This window comes from Dasypus novemcinctus, chromosome 6 (assembly GCF_030445035.2).
Source record: "Dasypus novemcinctus isolate mDasNov1 chromosome 6, mDasNov1.1.hap2, whole genome shotgun sequence".
Taxonomy (NCBI): Eukaryota; Metazoa; Chordata; class Mammalia; order Cingulata; family Dasypodidae; genus Dasypus; species Dasypus novemcinctus.
This window is the reverse complement of record NC_080678.1, coordinates 81,043,459-81,059,138: the sequence shown is the minus strand read 5'-3', so window position 1 is coordinate 81,059,138 and position 15,680 is coordinate 81,043,459. Positions and strand designations below refer to the sequence as shown.

The 15,680-nt window shown below is 54.2% G+C and overlaps 1 long non-coding RNA gene across 1 annotated transcript; it reads left to right on the top strand.

Moving 5' to 3' along the window:
- Window positions 1-1,849: 1,849 nt before the first annotated feature.
- LOC111767071 (uncharacterized) lies at window positions 1,850-4,227 on the top strand. The gene is made up of 2 exons (XR_009186331.1): window positions 1,850-1,953; window positions 3,124-4,227. It is a non-coding gene; the product is annotated as an uncharacterized lncRNA (long non-coding RNA).
- Window positions 4,228-15,680: the final 11,453 nt, after the last annotated feature.

Here is a 15,680-nt window from a genome sequence, read left to right as displayed (position 1 = left end):
CCTCACCACCACTGCTATTATGGTTTAAGTTAAAATTTTGCCAATTTGTGGGTGAGAAAACAGCCTCTCACAGATTCTTTAATGTGCCTTTTCCTGAACCCTGACCAGGCTGTGTCTTTTCAAATGCTCCCTGGCCTCTGGCTTCCTGCTTCTCAGTCCCTGCTTGATAGTGACCTCTGGGTGGCACCTGGGGCCTGGGGCCTTTCACTTTCTTGCTCTGAGCCTCAGTGTCTTTGGCCTTCAAGTGGCGACACCGCCATTTCTCAGGGTCATTTGTAAGCGAAGTGTCGCACCCGCTCAGGCGGCTCACTGTCCTCAACCATCACGGTCACCAGTGTGGAGTGCTCTGTATGCACTAGGCTAAAGCCTTCACACGCCTCGCCTCATCTAATCCTCACAATTGCCCTGCATCCTAGGGACACTTTGACCACTTTGCAGATAAGGAAACTGGGACTCTGAGAGGTTTTTTGGCTTGCCCCATGCCACCCAGCCGAGATGGCAGAGCCAGGTTTGCAGCCAGGACCGAGTCCAGAACCTGAGCTTCCCAGCAGCAGGAGCGTGCTCTTGGGGCCTCGGGTCACCTCTGCATCCGGCCCCTCTGCCTGTCCTCAGCACTGAGGCCATCCCGTGCAAGTTCCCCGTTCCCCTTCTCTGCTCAGAGACCCTTCCCTCCCAGCACTCTCTCTCCCCGGAACCACTGAGGAACGTCTCCCAGTTTGGCTGTAAATATGAAGGTATGTTATTTTCATGCAAATACTGCTGTCAGCTGTGCTATGCTGAATGCCCTATTTGCCTTCCCTTAGAGACGTCTAGGGTGGCCTCTGTGCCTTTTTCTTTTTAAGACTTATTTATTTACCCTCCCCCTTTTTTGTAGTCGCCGTCTGCTCTCTATGTCCATTCGCTGTGTGCTCTCTGTGTCTGCTCGTCTTCTCTTTAGGAGGCACTGGGAATGGAACCTGGGACCTCCCATGTGGAAGAGAGGCCCTCAATCACCTGAGCCACCTCAGCTCCTTGGTTTTTTGTGTCTCTCACTGTCTTTCCTCTTTGTGTCTCTTTTGTTGCATCATCTTGTTGCATCAGCTAGCTACCCCTGCCCGTCGTGCCAGCTCGCCTTCTCCAGGAGTCCCCAGGAACCGAACTCAGGACCTCCCATGTGGTAAGCGGAAGCCCAATCGCTTGAGCCACCTCCGCTTCTCCTCTGCCTTTCGGAGCACTTACCGTGTTTGGAATTCGTCCTGTCCAACTTCAAATGCCAGTCTCAGCCCTGAACGGACTTGGCGTCCCTCCCCAGTGCCGGCAGAGCGCCCCTTCTCCCTGTGCGTTGAGTGTGCCCCTCCCCATTGTCCCTGTGCATGTGGGGTCTCCCTGCAGATGGTGCTTTACTTGGGGGCGCCCAGCCTCACCCCAAACCCCTTGTGCTGAAGCCCCTCGGAGAGGAGCCGCAGGGTCTTCCCTGCTCCCAGCCCCAACCACGCCCCTACCCCTTCTCGGGTCTAGGCCCCGGGCGGGCCCTGTCTCCTGCCCAGCCCCACCCTGACCTTCAAGCTCCTGCGCAGGGCCCCGCCTCCTGCCCTCAGAGGGCTGGGAGAAGTGGGGTGCACTCCCCCTTGCTGCAGGTGTCTGAACCCACCGCGGCTGGCCGCCCCCCACCAGGAAAGCGCGGGCAGGCAGCCTCTCTTCCCCGCTCTTCCTCCCGCCCCACCCCACCACGGCCTCCCCCGTGCCCCACCCTGTAATTTCCCGGCTGTGACCGAGCTGATTTGGGACTTACCAGGGCGTGGTCTCACTGGGGGGGGGAGCACGGTCAACAGTCCCTCCCTGAGACGGCCTCCGCCCAGTTGCCCCGGCAGAGGCCTGAGAGCCGCAGAGGTGCGGGCGGTGGCCCCCGGGTGGCCCTGCCGTGGCCCCTGGGTGGCCCTGGGCTTGCCACTGGCCTTCTCTGGGCCTTTCCAAGTGAGTAGCTCAGGGTCCAATTGAAGGGAACCTAGCACCAGCCCCCTCCCCAAGTCTCGGATGGCCGGGAGCCTGGCATGGTGCCCAGCCGCGGCCAGGTAACGGGGGCCAAGCTGCAATGTGTGGGCGCGGCGTCAAGGGGCAGGGCCTCCGGCCTGCCCGGCCAGAGGCTGGACCAGGTGGGGACAAGGGGCCGGGCCTGAAGACCTGTACTCTTCCGGCCCCTCTAGCAATGTGGCCTGGCCGTGTGAGACTCTCAGGGCCTCAGTTTCTCCATCTGTAAAATGGAGATGATGCTTTTTCTCTCAGGGTTCAAGTGAGATGAAAGACCTCAACTCAAGTTGTTCCCGGGTGAGGGTCCAGCCGCGGCCCCGCCCGAGCCTCTGAGTCTATAAATCCCACACAGCTTCAGAGGCAGGTCAGAGGAGCAGGTGCTGCGGCCTGCAGGAGGCAAGAGGGGCATGTGACAGGAGCAGATGTTCCTCAAGGGCAGCCAGGTGGCCGTGGCTGGCTTCAGCTCCTTCATGTGTAAATAAGGATCCTCACACGGCAGGGAGAGGCACGCCCAGGTAGGAGCTGCTCTTTTTTGGTATTATCATGACATTGCCTTTTACCTGTGAGGGAGGAATGAGGCAGCACCTGTGTGCCTGTTTTGCAGTTGAGAGAAAGCGATAAAGGACCTCCCGCGCCAACCTGACCCATAGCTGCCCGTCTGCAGGCAGGAAGGAGGGCTCCCGAGAGGGACAGGGCCCAATCTCCAGCTCTGAAAAACCAGATTAGGTCACCGGGGGACAGGGTGTGCTAAAGAGACAAAGACCAGTCCAGACCATTTCCTGGCTGGGTTCTGAATGTCAACACCAACTCCTTTTGCTCCGTAAATACATTTTGCATTTAAATAAATAAGGAACAACGTGAATTTTTTTTTTCCCCTTTTGCAGAAGAAAAGAGCATTTGTCCCATCTCCAGAAGCTCATTCCTTATTTCCAGCTCCTCTGTGACATCACCCAGGGGCAGCCTGGGTGGAATTTTCCCTTCTCAGATGGCCGTCTCCTGGACAGCACAGGCAGTGCCCAGCCCTCGAGCCACAGGCAGGCTTTGTTCCCACAAATCTTCTGCAGGTTGTTGTTGAAAACACTGAAGCAAGGTTGCATGTGGCTGTTTGGTTCCCAGGCTAGACCAGCAGCCCATTTTTGGAAGCAGTGAGGAACAAGCAGCGGCTTTGGACTCGGAAGACCTGACGCGGCCCTGGATCTTCCATGTACGAGCTGTGTGAGCCCAGAAAAGTGACTTGACTTCTCTGAGTCTTCTCTGTCGATCGGGACCTGATTCTCCAAGGGTCTCTCTTCTTTCTCCATGTCTTATGGCAGTTTCTGTTCTGGCGTATCTTTTCAAGAATGCTTGTACAGCAAACAGCCTTGGAAGACAAATATTGTCTCCCTCCGGGCCAGAAGGCAGATTTGTTTGCTTTCCGGGATTATAAAGACAGCATCTCCCTTTGGGGCAAAGATTGGGTAGGTTTGCTAGCAGCCCCCTTGTAAGACTGGGGCTTTCCTAAATTCAGGCTTCCTCAGCTGTGACATAAGCCCACTGAGGGTGCAGCGTCCACCCGACCCGCCTCAACACTGGCCCCACGAGATTTGGGGGCCCAGGGGTCCAGTGTGAACCCATGCTGCCTGCTGTGCCTTGGGGAGTAACAAAGTCTTCGTCTCTGACCAGGAGTCTCCTGTCCTCGGCCAGCGTCCCTGAGCCGTGGCAGGCGAACAGGCTACATTCTCAGACCCGCCGCAGCTCTGACAGTCGCCTGCGGGGCCCTGACGCCCCCTGTGAGGTCGCTGTGAGCGCGAGATGGCAGGCGCTGCCGGCCCTTGGTGAGCAGTTAACACACGAGGTGGTGACCATCTGCCGACCGGAAGCTGGTTATCTAAAGCCTCCCAGAAGCCCTCCCCAGATGCCGGCGGTGCTGCGAGGCCTTGGGCTTGGGAATTCCAGCCCGTCGTGGGGGTCTGGAAGCCAGCTCAGGGGTGCAGGATCTGGGGCAAGGATTTCAGGAGGAGGGGGTAAAGTCCTCCTTGACCACCCCACCCAGCCCCCACCCCTCCTCGGCGGTCACCTCGATGACCCATTTGAAACACGCCTTTCCAAACCTTTTCCTCTACATAAATATAGGTTTAGAGAATGTGTAATTTTTTCACATAAGTGAATTACACTGTATGTATTATTTTGCAGTTTTCTTTTTTTCACTTAAAGTTATGTCCTAGACACCTTTTTTAAAAATCTGGTTGCATCATCGTCTTCTTTTCTCTGGTGTGTCGCCTCGCTGAGTGGGTGGGGGGCCTGCGCCTCTCTGCAGGTCTGGGATGCCTCATTTTTTCTTTTTCTTTTTCTTTTTTAACCAGAAGTTCCCAGGGATTGAACCCAGGTCCTCCATATGGTAAAAGCTTGAGCCACAGCGGCTTGCCCCAGATACCTCTTTCCATCAGCCCACTTAGCTTTTAAAAGCTGCGGAGTCACCATCATGATGTGGCTCTGCTGCCCTTTCTTTACCCCTTCCCCACTTGATGGACATTTGGTTGCTTCCATTTTTGTCAGTACAAAGAGGCCCATCGCACGTGTTGAAAAGCCTCCTTGGGGGCATGGCCGAGGCATCTCCAGGGGAGAAATGGTACGGAAATGGGGACCCACAGGGGCGGTAGACTTCCCTAGGGTCACACTGGGAGTGGGCGGCCAGGCTCAGCCTGCCCTTGGACCCCAGAGCCCAGTGCCCCACCCCCTCCTCTCCCCTGAGGGCGGTGAGGAGGGGCCAGGAGGCCAGCGGGCAGGAGAAGGAAGGAGCAGAGGGGGTGATAGCGCCGCTTCTCCAGTGATGCTGACCGGCCCATGGAGGCAATGGGGAGGCAGCAGAGGGGCTCTCGAGGGGCTCCCACGTGGGGCTGCAGGGGAAATACGGGCCTCTCAGGGCTGCCGGGCCCAGGTTTCCTCTTGGGGGGCCTGGCCCCATCCACCTCACTCTAGAATCCTCCGTCCACCAGCCCCAGGGCCTCCCGGGTTGCTGCTCCTGTCACCTATCCCTGCGGCCCAGGCCCTGCAGACCAGAGCAGGGAGGCGAGCAGGGAGGGCGGGGCGGGGGAAAGGCCGCCGAGGCCACCCAAGTCCGTCCCTCCTCCCACCAGACCAGTCGACAGAAACGCCGAGAGCCACTGCCAGGCTCTGCGTGGGCCCACCGGGGACGTTCCCAGCTTGCTGAAGGTCAGACTGTGACATCAAACAGCACGAGCAGAATAGAGGATAAGTAGTGGGTAGCTCACTAACCACTTATTTGGTGCTTAAAATGTTCCTGGCACGCTGAGCCGTTTCCTCCTGCCTCTCCTAGCCTCACCACCTGTGGGGTAGATAATATGACCATTCCTATCTTACAGAGAGGTGAAGGGGCTCATCCCAGGTGGCCCAGCCGGCAAGAAGTCTCTGAGAAGTCTTGAACCTAGACCTTCTAGACCAAATGGTTCTTAATTAAAAAAAAAAATTTACTTATTTCTCCCCCCGCCCCTTGTTGTTTGCACTAGCTGTCTGTTCTCTGAGTCTGTTCGTTGTGCGCTTGTCTTCTTTTTAGGAGGCACTGGGAACTGAAACCAGTACCACCCCATGTGAGAGGGAGGTGCCTAATCGCTTGAGTCACCTCCACTCCCTGCTTGTTTTGTCTCTCATTGTGTTTCCTCGCTGTATCTCTTCGTTGCATCATCTTGTTGAGTCATCTTGGCGCATCGTTTTGTTGCATCAGCTCGCTGTGCCAGCCCATTGCATCAGTTCGTTGTCTTGCTCATCTTCTTTAGGAGGCCCTGGGAACCAAACCAGGCACCTTCCATGTGGTAGGCAGGTGCCCAACTGCTTGAGCCACATCCATTTCCCAGTTCTTAACTTTTTCAGAGGCACGGATCCCTTGAGACTCTCATGAAAGCCCTGAATTCTTCGGCCAGAAAAGTGCCTGCAGTATCTACACACAACATGCCCCCGTGCCAGGGCCAGCTTCCCGGAAGTGTGACACGTGCAATCCTGCAGTTCCCCTGCTCGGAAGGCCCCATGCTGTTTATGCTCTGCCGTTGCCATCTTGAAATTCCTAACATTTTTGAACGAGGGTATCACATCCTCTTTTGCACTGGGCCCCACAAATCACATAGTTGGTCCTGCAGATACACACACTTCCTGCACACACGCCACAAATTTGCAGACAACTCTAGGTGTGCAAGAATCCAAAGAAGCGATTCATAGACTCTGGAGCGACCCCTTTGCTTTCCTCTGCTTCCTGGAAGGCCGTGCGTGCGCACGTGTGCGTGTGTGAGTGTGCAGGTGGGTTTGTGGTAAGTCGTCTGGGACCGTGCGCTCAGGGAGGAGGGCTGGCGAGGAAGGCTTCCCCCTCCTCGCCTGTGACAGCAGCTTGCTGGCCCCCGAGAGAGGGCGCCTGGCCTGGCGCCTGAAGCCCTGTCCTTAAAAACCTGCTGCCTGGGACGGGACAAGGCGCCCTTGTGTGAGGTGCGGCGACCTCAGGGTAAACATGGGAAGGCGACCAGCGGCGGCTCGCTCGCCGTCTGGGGAGGGCCTCCGAGTCCAGCTTGGCGTTTGGCTCCGAAGGCTGCTGCCCGCGGCCCTGGGCGTGGAAACGTCCAGGCAGGGCTGGGCCCTGGCACCGGCACAGGGGCCTGAGGACCCAGAGGCACGGCCAGCGCGGCGGCAGGGGCCCGGGCCTTTAGGAAGTCCTTCTCTCGCTGTGGCACTTTGGGGGAGGGCTTAGGCGCCCTGTGGCTCAGTGTCCTCATCCACAAAGCTGCCCCCGGGCTTGTGGATTGAGTACAATCTGTGATGCCCTTAGAGCGAAGCACAAGAAATGACGGCTATCATCATCATCATCATCATCATCACTACTACGAAAACGGGGCTTCGAGCGTCGCAGCCGTGCTTTTAGTTTTTTTTTAAAGTCAATTGCTGCTCTATATGAGCCATTAGGGTTTTTTTGGGGGGGTAAGGAGAAAGGTCTGTTACTACCAAATTGGAGAATTAGTGCCCGGATGGAAACTGGGGAGATCGGGGGGTGCATGCCTGGGTGGGGCAGGGTCACCCTCAGGGCAGGAGCCGGGAGCGGGCCCCGAGGAGCCCAGGGGTCCACTGAGCTTGAGGCTGGGGCTTTGGCCAAGAGGGATTTCTTTTCTTTTCAACAGCAGTAGCACAGGGGCTGTTTCTACCGCCTCGGCGGGAGGCAGACTAGGCCAGGGCCTCGCCCCCAGAGAAAGTCCCTGGGAGCTTGTCCTGTGTGTGCGCGTGAGCATGCGCAGCCTCCGGCCTAGGGCCCGGGGAGGCCGGGGCGAGGACCGTGGGAGGCCCCAGGGCTCAGAGCACCCCCCTGCCTGCAGTTCTGGGGAGTCCTGTAGCCCGGCAAGGGGCCAAGGCAGCCTGTGGCTTGCGGGCCCGTGACGAGCTGGCGGTGCCCGCCGGCAACACGGCTCACCGCTGCGAGGACCTTCTGCGCTCGGGGCTCGCCTCCAGCTCCCTGTCGTTCTCAGTTCAGCCCCTCACCTGCCCGAGTCCTTGCAGGGGAGGAAACGGGGCCGAGAGGGACCAGCCCAGTCCCAGGGTGCCCGCCAGCGCGTGACGTGCCAGGCCTGGACTCCAGCTCCGGGAGACTGCAAAACTTTGGTGCAAGCCACGCCGAGCCCCGGACGCTGCTACCTGAGCCCAGCGCTTCGTGCCCAGCGCCCTCCCCCGGGCGGCGGCCCCAGGCGGGGAGCAGGGCCCGAGGGGCTGTGAAGGACGCCTCTTTCCAGTCTGCCCCTTGGTTGCACGCCCCCTGCCCCCTGCCTCCTTCCCCCAGGCCTGGGCCTCTTTCTGGCCAAGCCCCAAGCCCATCCTCGTTGTCGGGCAGTGCTGCCCGCTGACTATTCAGGATTGCAAAACATCAAAACTTAGGTAAAATTTTTTTTGTGGGGATGAATGCACAACACTGTGGTTATACTAAAAGTCATCGATTGCACACTTTGGAGAGCTTGTATGGTATGTGAATACATCTCAATAAAACTGCTTAAAAATTTTAGATGTATTAAAGTGCTTGGCGCACTGTAAGTACGGAATCAGTGTCACCTGATTTTATTATTAGCTTTCCAGTGGGGTCACTGATCTTTCCAAGACCCTTTAAGAAAGGGGCCATAAGCCTCCATTTATTTATTTATTTATTTATTTATTTATTTATTTATTTATTTATTTATTTATTTATTTATTTATCTCCCCTTCCCTCCTGCCCCAGTTGTCTGTTTTCTGTGTCTATTTGCCGTGTGTTCTTCAGCGGCACGGGAATCTGTGTTTCTTTTTGTTGCGTCATCTTATTGTGTCAGTTCTCCATGTGGGCAGTGCCATTTTTAGGCTGGCTGCACTTTCTTTCGTGCTGGGTGGCTCTCCGTATGGGACACACTCCTTGCTCGTGGGGCTCCCCTACGCAGGGGACACCCCTGCGTGGCAGGGCACTCCTTGCACACAGCACTGCGCATGGGCCAGCTCCACATGGGTCAAGGAGGCCCGGGTTTGAACCACGGACCTCCCATGTGGTAGACGGATGCCCTAACCACTGGGCCAAGTCTGCTTCCCAGCCATAAGCCTCCATTTTCAAGATAAGGAAGCTGGGGCTGAGATTGGTTGGAGAACTTGCTCAAAGTCACTGACCTTGTTCCTGAAAACCTTCCATCCTCCCAGCCTGCCACACACTCCTGCCTTCAGCCCTGAGGGTGAGCAAGGTGAAGGGGGAGGGTGTGTGATAGGGGACAGTTCCAGGTGGGGATAGTAGCCAGAGGGACTCAGGGGCCCTGAGCAGAGTCCAGGCTTGACCACTGGCCAGCTGTGTGTCCTTGGGTCAATAACCAGCCTCTCATCTGAGGAATGGGCAGAGGGACAGCAGCATCTCACAGCTGTGCACTGGGATTAGAAGCTTGGCCCATGGATGGACATGTCTTCATCTGCTGGGCATCTCTGCAAGTGTGCTGCCTGCCACAGTCTGGAAAGTGGTGGCATACATTGAATTGGTTTTTCATCTTTGTCAAGAATCAGTTGATCTATGTATGAGTCTATCCATACTGTCTTGATTACTGTAGCTGCTGATTCCTGTAGGGAGGTCTAATCTCGAGCAGAATTATTCTTCCCACTTCATTCTTCTTTGTCAAGATGGTTTTAGATATTCTAGCACCTATGGGCTTTTCATATCAGTTTTAGAATAAGCTCATTTATCTCTACAAAAAACCTTGCTGGGATTTTGATAGGCATTGCATTAAACCTATTGATCAATTTTGGGAGAATCAATATCTTTACTATCTTGAGCTTTCCCATCCATGAACATGGTATGCCTCTCTATTTTTGTAGGTCTTCTTTGGTTTCTTTCATCAGGATTTTGGTTGTTTTCAACATAAAGATCCTGTACATATTTTGTTAAGTTAAATGTATACCTAAAAATGTTATTTTTGTGGCACAGCTATAAATGGTATTGTGTTTTTAATTTGGGTTTCTGCCTGTTCATTATTAGTATGTGTAAGTGTGATTAATTTTGCAAATTGATGTTGTATCCTGTGACCTTGCTTAGTTCATATAGGATGGAATATTATGCAGCCATTAAAATAGTATTTATATTATCTATTTCTTCGCTCCATTTAAGGTTAATTCCACAGAACTAAATAACTGTCCCATGAGAGTTTTTCCATTCTACAGAGTTCAATGATATGTTTTTAAATTCAGATATATTTAATTGCTTTTATATTCATTGTTCTTGTTTTATTCTTCCCATTTAGCTTGATAATTGCTTATTTTTAAAAATTGATTCCTAAGGAGTCTAAACATACTTCTTTTAAAGTTTTTTTTCCCCAGATTCATCTGCAGTGAATTTATTTCTTGTTGTGAATGTGTTGTTTTCTTAGCATTACGTTTCTCCACTTGATTTGGATTTAGTTTCTGGGCCAATTGTGAGTGGGAGGTTTGTTTGTATTTGTGTTATCTTTCTTCCTCCCTCCTGCTTGCCACATCTGCCTGCAGCTTTGCAGACCCTGTCCACAGCCCTCTGCACCCACATCCTGGGTTTTTTGTTGGCATCTTGGGGCTCCTGCTCTGTGTTCATACTGGGGAGATCAGACATTAAGCAGATGTGCAGCTTCTCACAAACTTTCTGACCTTTGGCCCTGAGCTCAACCTTCAGCCTCTCCACAGCTTTGGGTTTTCATTTCATCACTGCACCAAAAGAAGCTTATCACATTTTTGAGTGTAGGCACATTTTTTTTTTTTTTTTGCGGTAGATGGGGCTATATCTTTTAATTTCTTTTTAAAACTTTATATATTATGACTATGCTTCTGGAGCCACAGAGATCCTCAAAGCATGAGCATAAAACTCTAACTTGACCACAAGTCCGCTCCTTCCAATGCCTCCATTCTCATGGTGAAACGGAGGCTCAGACAGGCAAAGGGACTTAGATGACACTCGGCGCTGTGGGCGCCCAGACTCTGAAAGCTTCAGATAGTTTCTGTCTGGTCAGGGGAATCCTTCACCACCCCTCCCAGGGGAAGCTATGGGCAGAGATGAAGACTGAAGCAAGTAAAGGTGGGATGGGTGTGCGGTGGGAGGTTGGGGTCAGGTCCTTCGGAGAGAGGGCAGGGGGTGTGTTGGCACATGCACGCTGTCCCGTTTCTGGCTTGTTTCATGTCAGGCACTCGGAGGCAGGCAGTGGTCACATCTTCCAGGCCGAGGGCTGGTGCAGTCCCCACTCTCCTTGTCGGGGCCAGGCCACCATCCCTGGTGACAAAGTGGAGATGTCTCTCTTCCAGACCAGACTTGCGGGTGGGACCGTGACAGATGAGAGCCCACAGCTGTCCAGATGCCCCTTCAGGTGCGGGGAGGAGAGGGAGGGGAGATTTACTTTCTTGGAAGTTTTCAATATCTTCTTCTTTGGAGAATTTAAGAGGATATCATATTTATTGGGTACGGACAAGTGTAAGAGTGGCTTTATGGGGTACAGTGACTGCCTTTGGGGAGATGTCAAGAATATTAGGGAAGTGGCTGTGGCTCAGCTGATAGAGCGTCCGCCTACCATATGGAGGGCCCAGGACCCAGGGCCTCCTTGACCCGTGTGCAGCTGGCCCATGCGCAGTGCTGCCGCGCACAAGGAGTGCCATGCCACGCAGGGGTGTCCCCCGCGTAGGGGTGCCCCATGCACAAGGGGTGCACCCCGTAAGGAGAGCCGCCCAGCGCGAAAGAAAGTGCAGCCTGCCCAGGAGTGGCACTGCACACAAGGAGAGCTGACACAGCAAGATGATGCAACAAAAAAAGCAACACAGTTTCCTGGTGCCGCATGACAAGAATGCAAGCAGACACAGAAGAACACACAGCAAAAGGACACAGAGAGCAGACGGGGGTGGTAGAAAAAAAATCTTTTTTTAAAAAACAGAATAATATAGTTTAGGGGAGTAGATGTAGCTCAGGCAGTTGAGTGTCTGCTTCCCACTTATGAGGTCCCAGGTTCGATCCCTGGTACCTCCTAAAAACGACAAACGAAAAACCAACTCTCACTGGGGAGCACTCAGTGATTGAGTGTCTGCTTCCCATGTATGAGGTCCTGAGTTCATTCCCTGGTACCTCCTAAAAAAAATAATAATATAGTTTGTTCTCATTATAACATGGCTCCAGATATTTTATGTACCCTCCCTCTCGAAGAGGTAATATTATCTTGAAGGAAAGTTAAAATTAGTTAGACAGAACTCGGTTTAATTGATTCTACTCATTAGGTGTGTATGACCCTGAGCAAGTAACCTCACTTCTCTGCCTTGGTTTTCTTATCTGTAAAATGGGGATAATAATAGTACTTACCTGTGACTGAGATAGTTACCAAACTTTCTGTGTGCTCCCTGACATTTCCCTGCCCCCTGCAATTGGGCAGGTGCCACGTGACTCATTCTGACTGATGGCCTGTGGATTGAAGTGATGTGAGTCACTTCTGGGGCAAAGCACGGAACTGCTGGCACATGACCCTTCATCTGTCTCTCCCTCTTCTTCAGCACCAAGGAGGCTTCAAGATCAAAGCTACCTGGGTCCCGTGGAGCCACAGTAAACTTTATGTAAGTGAGAAATACACTGCTGTTAGGTTAGGCCCTGAGACTTTGGGGACTGTTTGTTATCACAGCACAACCTAGCCTGTGCTGACTAATACACTCCCTCTAGGATTCTTATGAGAATGAAATGAGTGGGTAAAGCAACTACAGCAGTGCCTGATAAACGGTAATTTCTCAATAAGTGTTAGCTATTCTCTGAACCTTGTTTCCTCATTTTCAAAATAGGAGCAATGAGGGCGTCTGCTCTGGGAGTTGTAAAGATTAACTAGGCTATTGTGTGAGCGCTGAGTGGCGTGCCTGCCCAGGGGAAGGCTCAGCGCATTCCTTCTCCTCCTCCTGGCTCCTCGTTGTGGCTGCCCAGTCGACGAGCCTGCCTGACTTTGTTTGAAGCTCCTCTGAGCAGGACTTGGCCAGCGTCCACTGACCCTTCCTTTCCTGACGTGAACACGTTGGGCCCCATTCTGCGGTGAAGTCATTGTTCAAAGCATCTGCTCTTGGTTTTATAAGCCTTCCCCCTGTGGAGCTGGAGGTCCCCAGCCCCCCCTCCCGCCAGGCCTCAGAGCAGGGCCTGAACGGGTGCCTGGCAGGCTGGTGATTAATGCCCAGCCAGACAGAGCGGCGGCCCAGCGCCTGTGTGCTCAGCGGGCACCATTTCCAGCCCCGGGCCGCCTTTCCCAGCCCCAGGCCGCCCTTCCCAGCCCCGGGCTGCCCGGGCTGAGGGCTTGGGGCTCACAGGACCTCTACTTTTTGTGGATCAAAGCAGGTTGGCTTTTTTGTGCTGGTCCTAAGGAAATTTCAGCATCCTGTGCAAGGAGAGGGAACGTTTCTCTCAGAACAAAGGCGAGAGGGAGTTGGGGTACTCAGAAGGCAATGAGCCTGTCAACTGAGAACATGAGAACTGCAGCCCAGCTCTGAGCCCCAAGCCCGGCCAGAACCACAGGGCAGAGTAGGGGCTCTTGGGAACGGCTTCCGGGAAGCTGCAGGTGGGCTGAGGCGGAGAAAGAGGTCAGGATTTCTCTCTGACGTGAAAAGGGAGTGGGCGTGAGGCCAGGCAGCGACTGAGAGCAGCTGGACCTGGGCAGGTCCTTACGTGATGACTGGGTGTTTGTCCTTATTTTTGTCAATTGCCCTGTGGTAGGTTCCCGGTGGTTTTAAAGGGCAGGTGCCCAGGGCCCTGCTCCAGACCACCTGAGTCTGGGAGAGTCTCAAAGTGCAGACCCTGGGACCAGCACACGGGCAGCATGGGGAGTTCTTGAAATGCAAATTCTCAATAGCCCACCCCGCTCCATCTCCTGGATCAGAAAACTGGGTTAGGGCCCAGCAATCTGTTTTAACAGGCCCCCCGCCCCGGGGATTCTGATGCACGGGAAAGCTTGAGAACAAGGTAGCTAGGAAACAGGGACATTTATAGAGCTCCTCGGATGATTTTAATGTGCATCCAACTTGAAATGCACCGGTTAGAGTTTCGGGGGCTCTTTCTTATTAACAATGTAATGCAAGGGGGAGGTTGAGTTCAGAGGCCTCATCCACAGAGCCTGGCCTCTTCACCACTGAAGTCCTTCCTGTCTGTCTCTTTGGGGAGGACGCACCATCACAGACCCTGGCGGGTGCTAATTCTGCAGCCCCCCCGAGATCACATATCCCCCCAGGCCTTCCCAGGGAGGGCCCCGGGGTCAGGGGGCTGCACTTCCGTGATCCGTGAATTAGTGGCCAGTGAGTGGATGGGACGTGAGCAGGGCCTCCAGCCTCGAGCTCAGAATGAGACGGCGGCACAGGGCTGTGCCAGCTCCCAGACAGGCAGCCCCAGGCAGAGGTGCTCCATCGCCCTGCGGACCTGCGAGGGGGGCATAAATGCTTGCTGTCCGGGCCCCGGGACTTTGGCATGGTCTGTTATACAGTGTTAAGACTGCTCTTCCACCTTTCCTGTCTGATATTTCCACACCTTATGCCTTCTTCTCATACTCGAGCCCACCCTCCCTTGGAAGACACTCTTGTTTTTTGTGTCCTAAGGAACAAAGAGGACCTTTGAAGGCAGTGCCTTCATCCTTACCCCCGCCCCTAAACTACAGCACATGGGGCCTCTGCCACACCCGACCCCCTTTCCCCCTGTGATTAAGGGGTGATGCTCCCCCAGTCCCTCTGCTGCCGACCAAGGGATATATCTGTGATTACCGCCCCCTCTCTCCCGAGTCTTCACCTCTGTCTTTCTACCGGAACGTTCCCTGCAGCAGTCACACAGGCTCGCGTTCGCCTTTCCTTGTGCAAACTCTCCCTGATCTGGAATCCTATGCAATCCCTGTCCTGACTCCGCTCCCCAGGACAGTGAATGCTCTCCAGAGAATCGTGGCTTGGGCCTACGTCATAGCAGGAAAGAGGAGGACCCGCCAAGGAGAGAGGGAAGAAGTGCTCGGAGAGGCAGGGGGAGGCTAGCTGGATTGGGTAGGGTCTTCTAGGCTGAGGGGAGAGAAGGTTCTAAGAAACGGACAGGTTGATGTGTGGAGGGCGAGGACAGAAAGAGGAAGGGCTTTGCCAGCAGTGTAAGAGCGTTCAGAGCGGTCGAGCCCACTGTGCTCCTCTCAGGTTCAGTCCTGTCCTCCATCAAGCCCCCAGCACAGAGCTCACCGTGCCTTAGGGGCTCGAGAAGGACTTGCTGATTTGGTCTTGAAAATGCTCTAGCTTGTCATCTGCACAAAACAGGAAAACATCTTACCCTGTGGCCCTCTCTATGTGCCTGTGTGCTGGGTTGGATAGCATCCCACCCAAATCCATATTCCACCCAGAACCTGTGAATGGGACCGCATTTGGAAATAAGGTCTTTGCAGATGCACTCAAGTTATGATGAGGTTACGCTGGCTTAAGTAGGCCGTAAGTCCAATGCTGATGTCTTTTTTAAAAATATTTATTTATTTATTTCTCTCCCCTTCCCCCTACCCCCCCCACCCCCCCACCCCGGTTGTCTGTTCTCTGTGTCTATTTGCTGCGCCTTCTTCTTTGTCCGCTTCTGTTGTTGTCAGTGGCACGGGAATCTGTCTCTTTTTGTTGCGTCATTTTGTTGTGTCAGCTCTCCGTGTGTGTGGCACCATTCCTGGGCAGGCTGCACTTTCTTTCAAGCTGGGCGGCTCTCCTTACGGGGTGCACTCCTTGCGTGTGGGGCTCCCCTATGCGGGTGACACCCCTATGCGGGGGCACCCCTGAGTGGCACGGCACTTCTTGTGCGCATCAGCACTGCGCATGGGCCAGCTCCACACGGGTCAAGGGGTCCTGGCGTTTGAACCGCAGACCTCCCATGTGGTAGACGGATGCCCTAACCACTGGGCCAAGTCTGCCAGCCTGATGTCTTTCTAAGGAGAGGGATTTGGATACAGAGAGGTGCAGACAGAGGGAAAAAAGGCCACGTGAGAATAGGGGCAGCTCCAAGACAAAGAGCAACCACCAGAGGCTAAGAGGCGGCACGGAAGGATTCTTCCCCCGTGTCTTCAGAGCGTGGCCCTGACAACACTTCTGGCCTCCAGAGCTCTGAGAGAATGAATTTCTCTTGTTTTAAGCCACCCAGTTTGTGGGATTTTGTTACAGCAGACCTAGGAAACTAATACAGTCTGCATCCACCACCC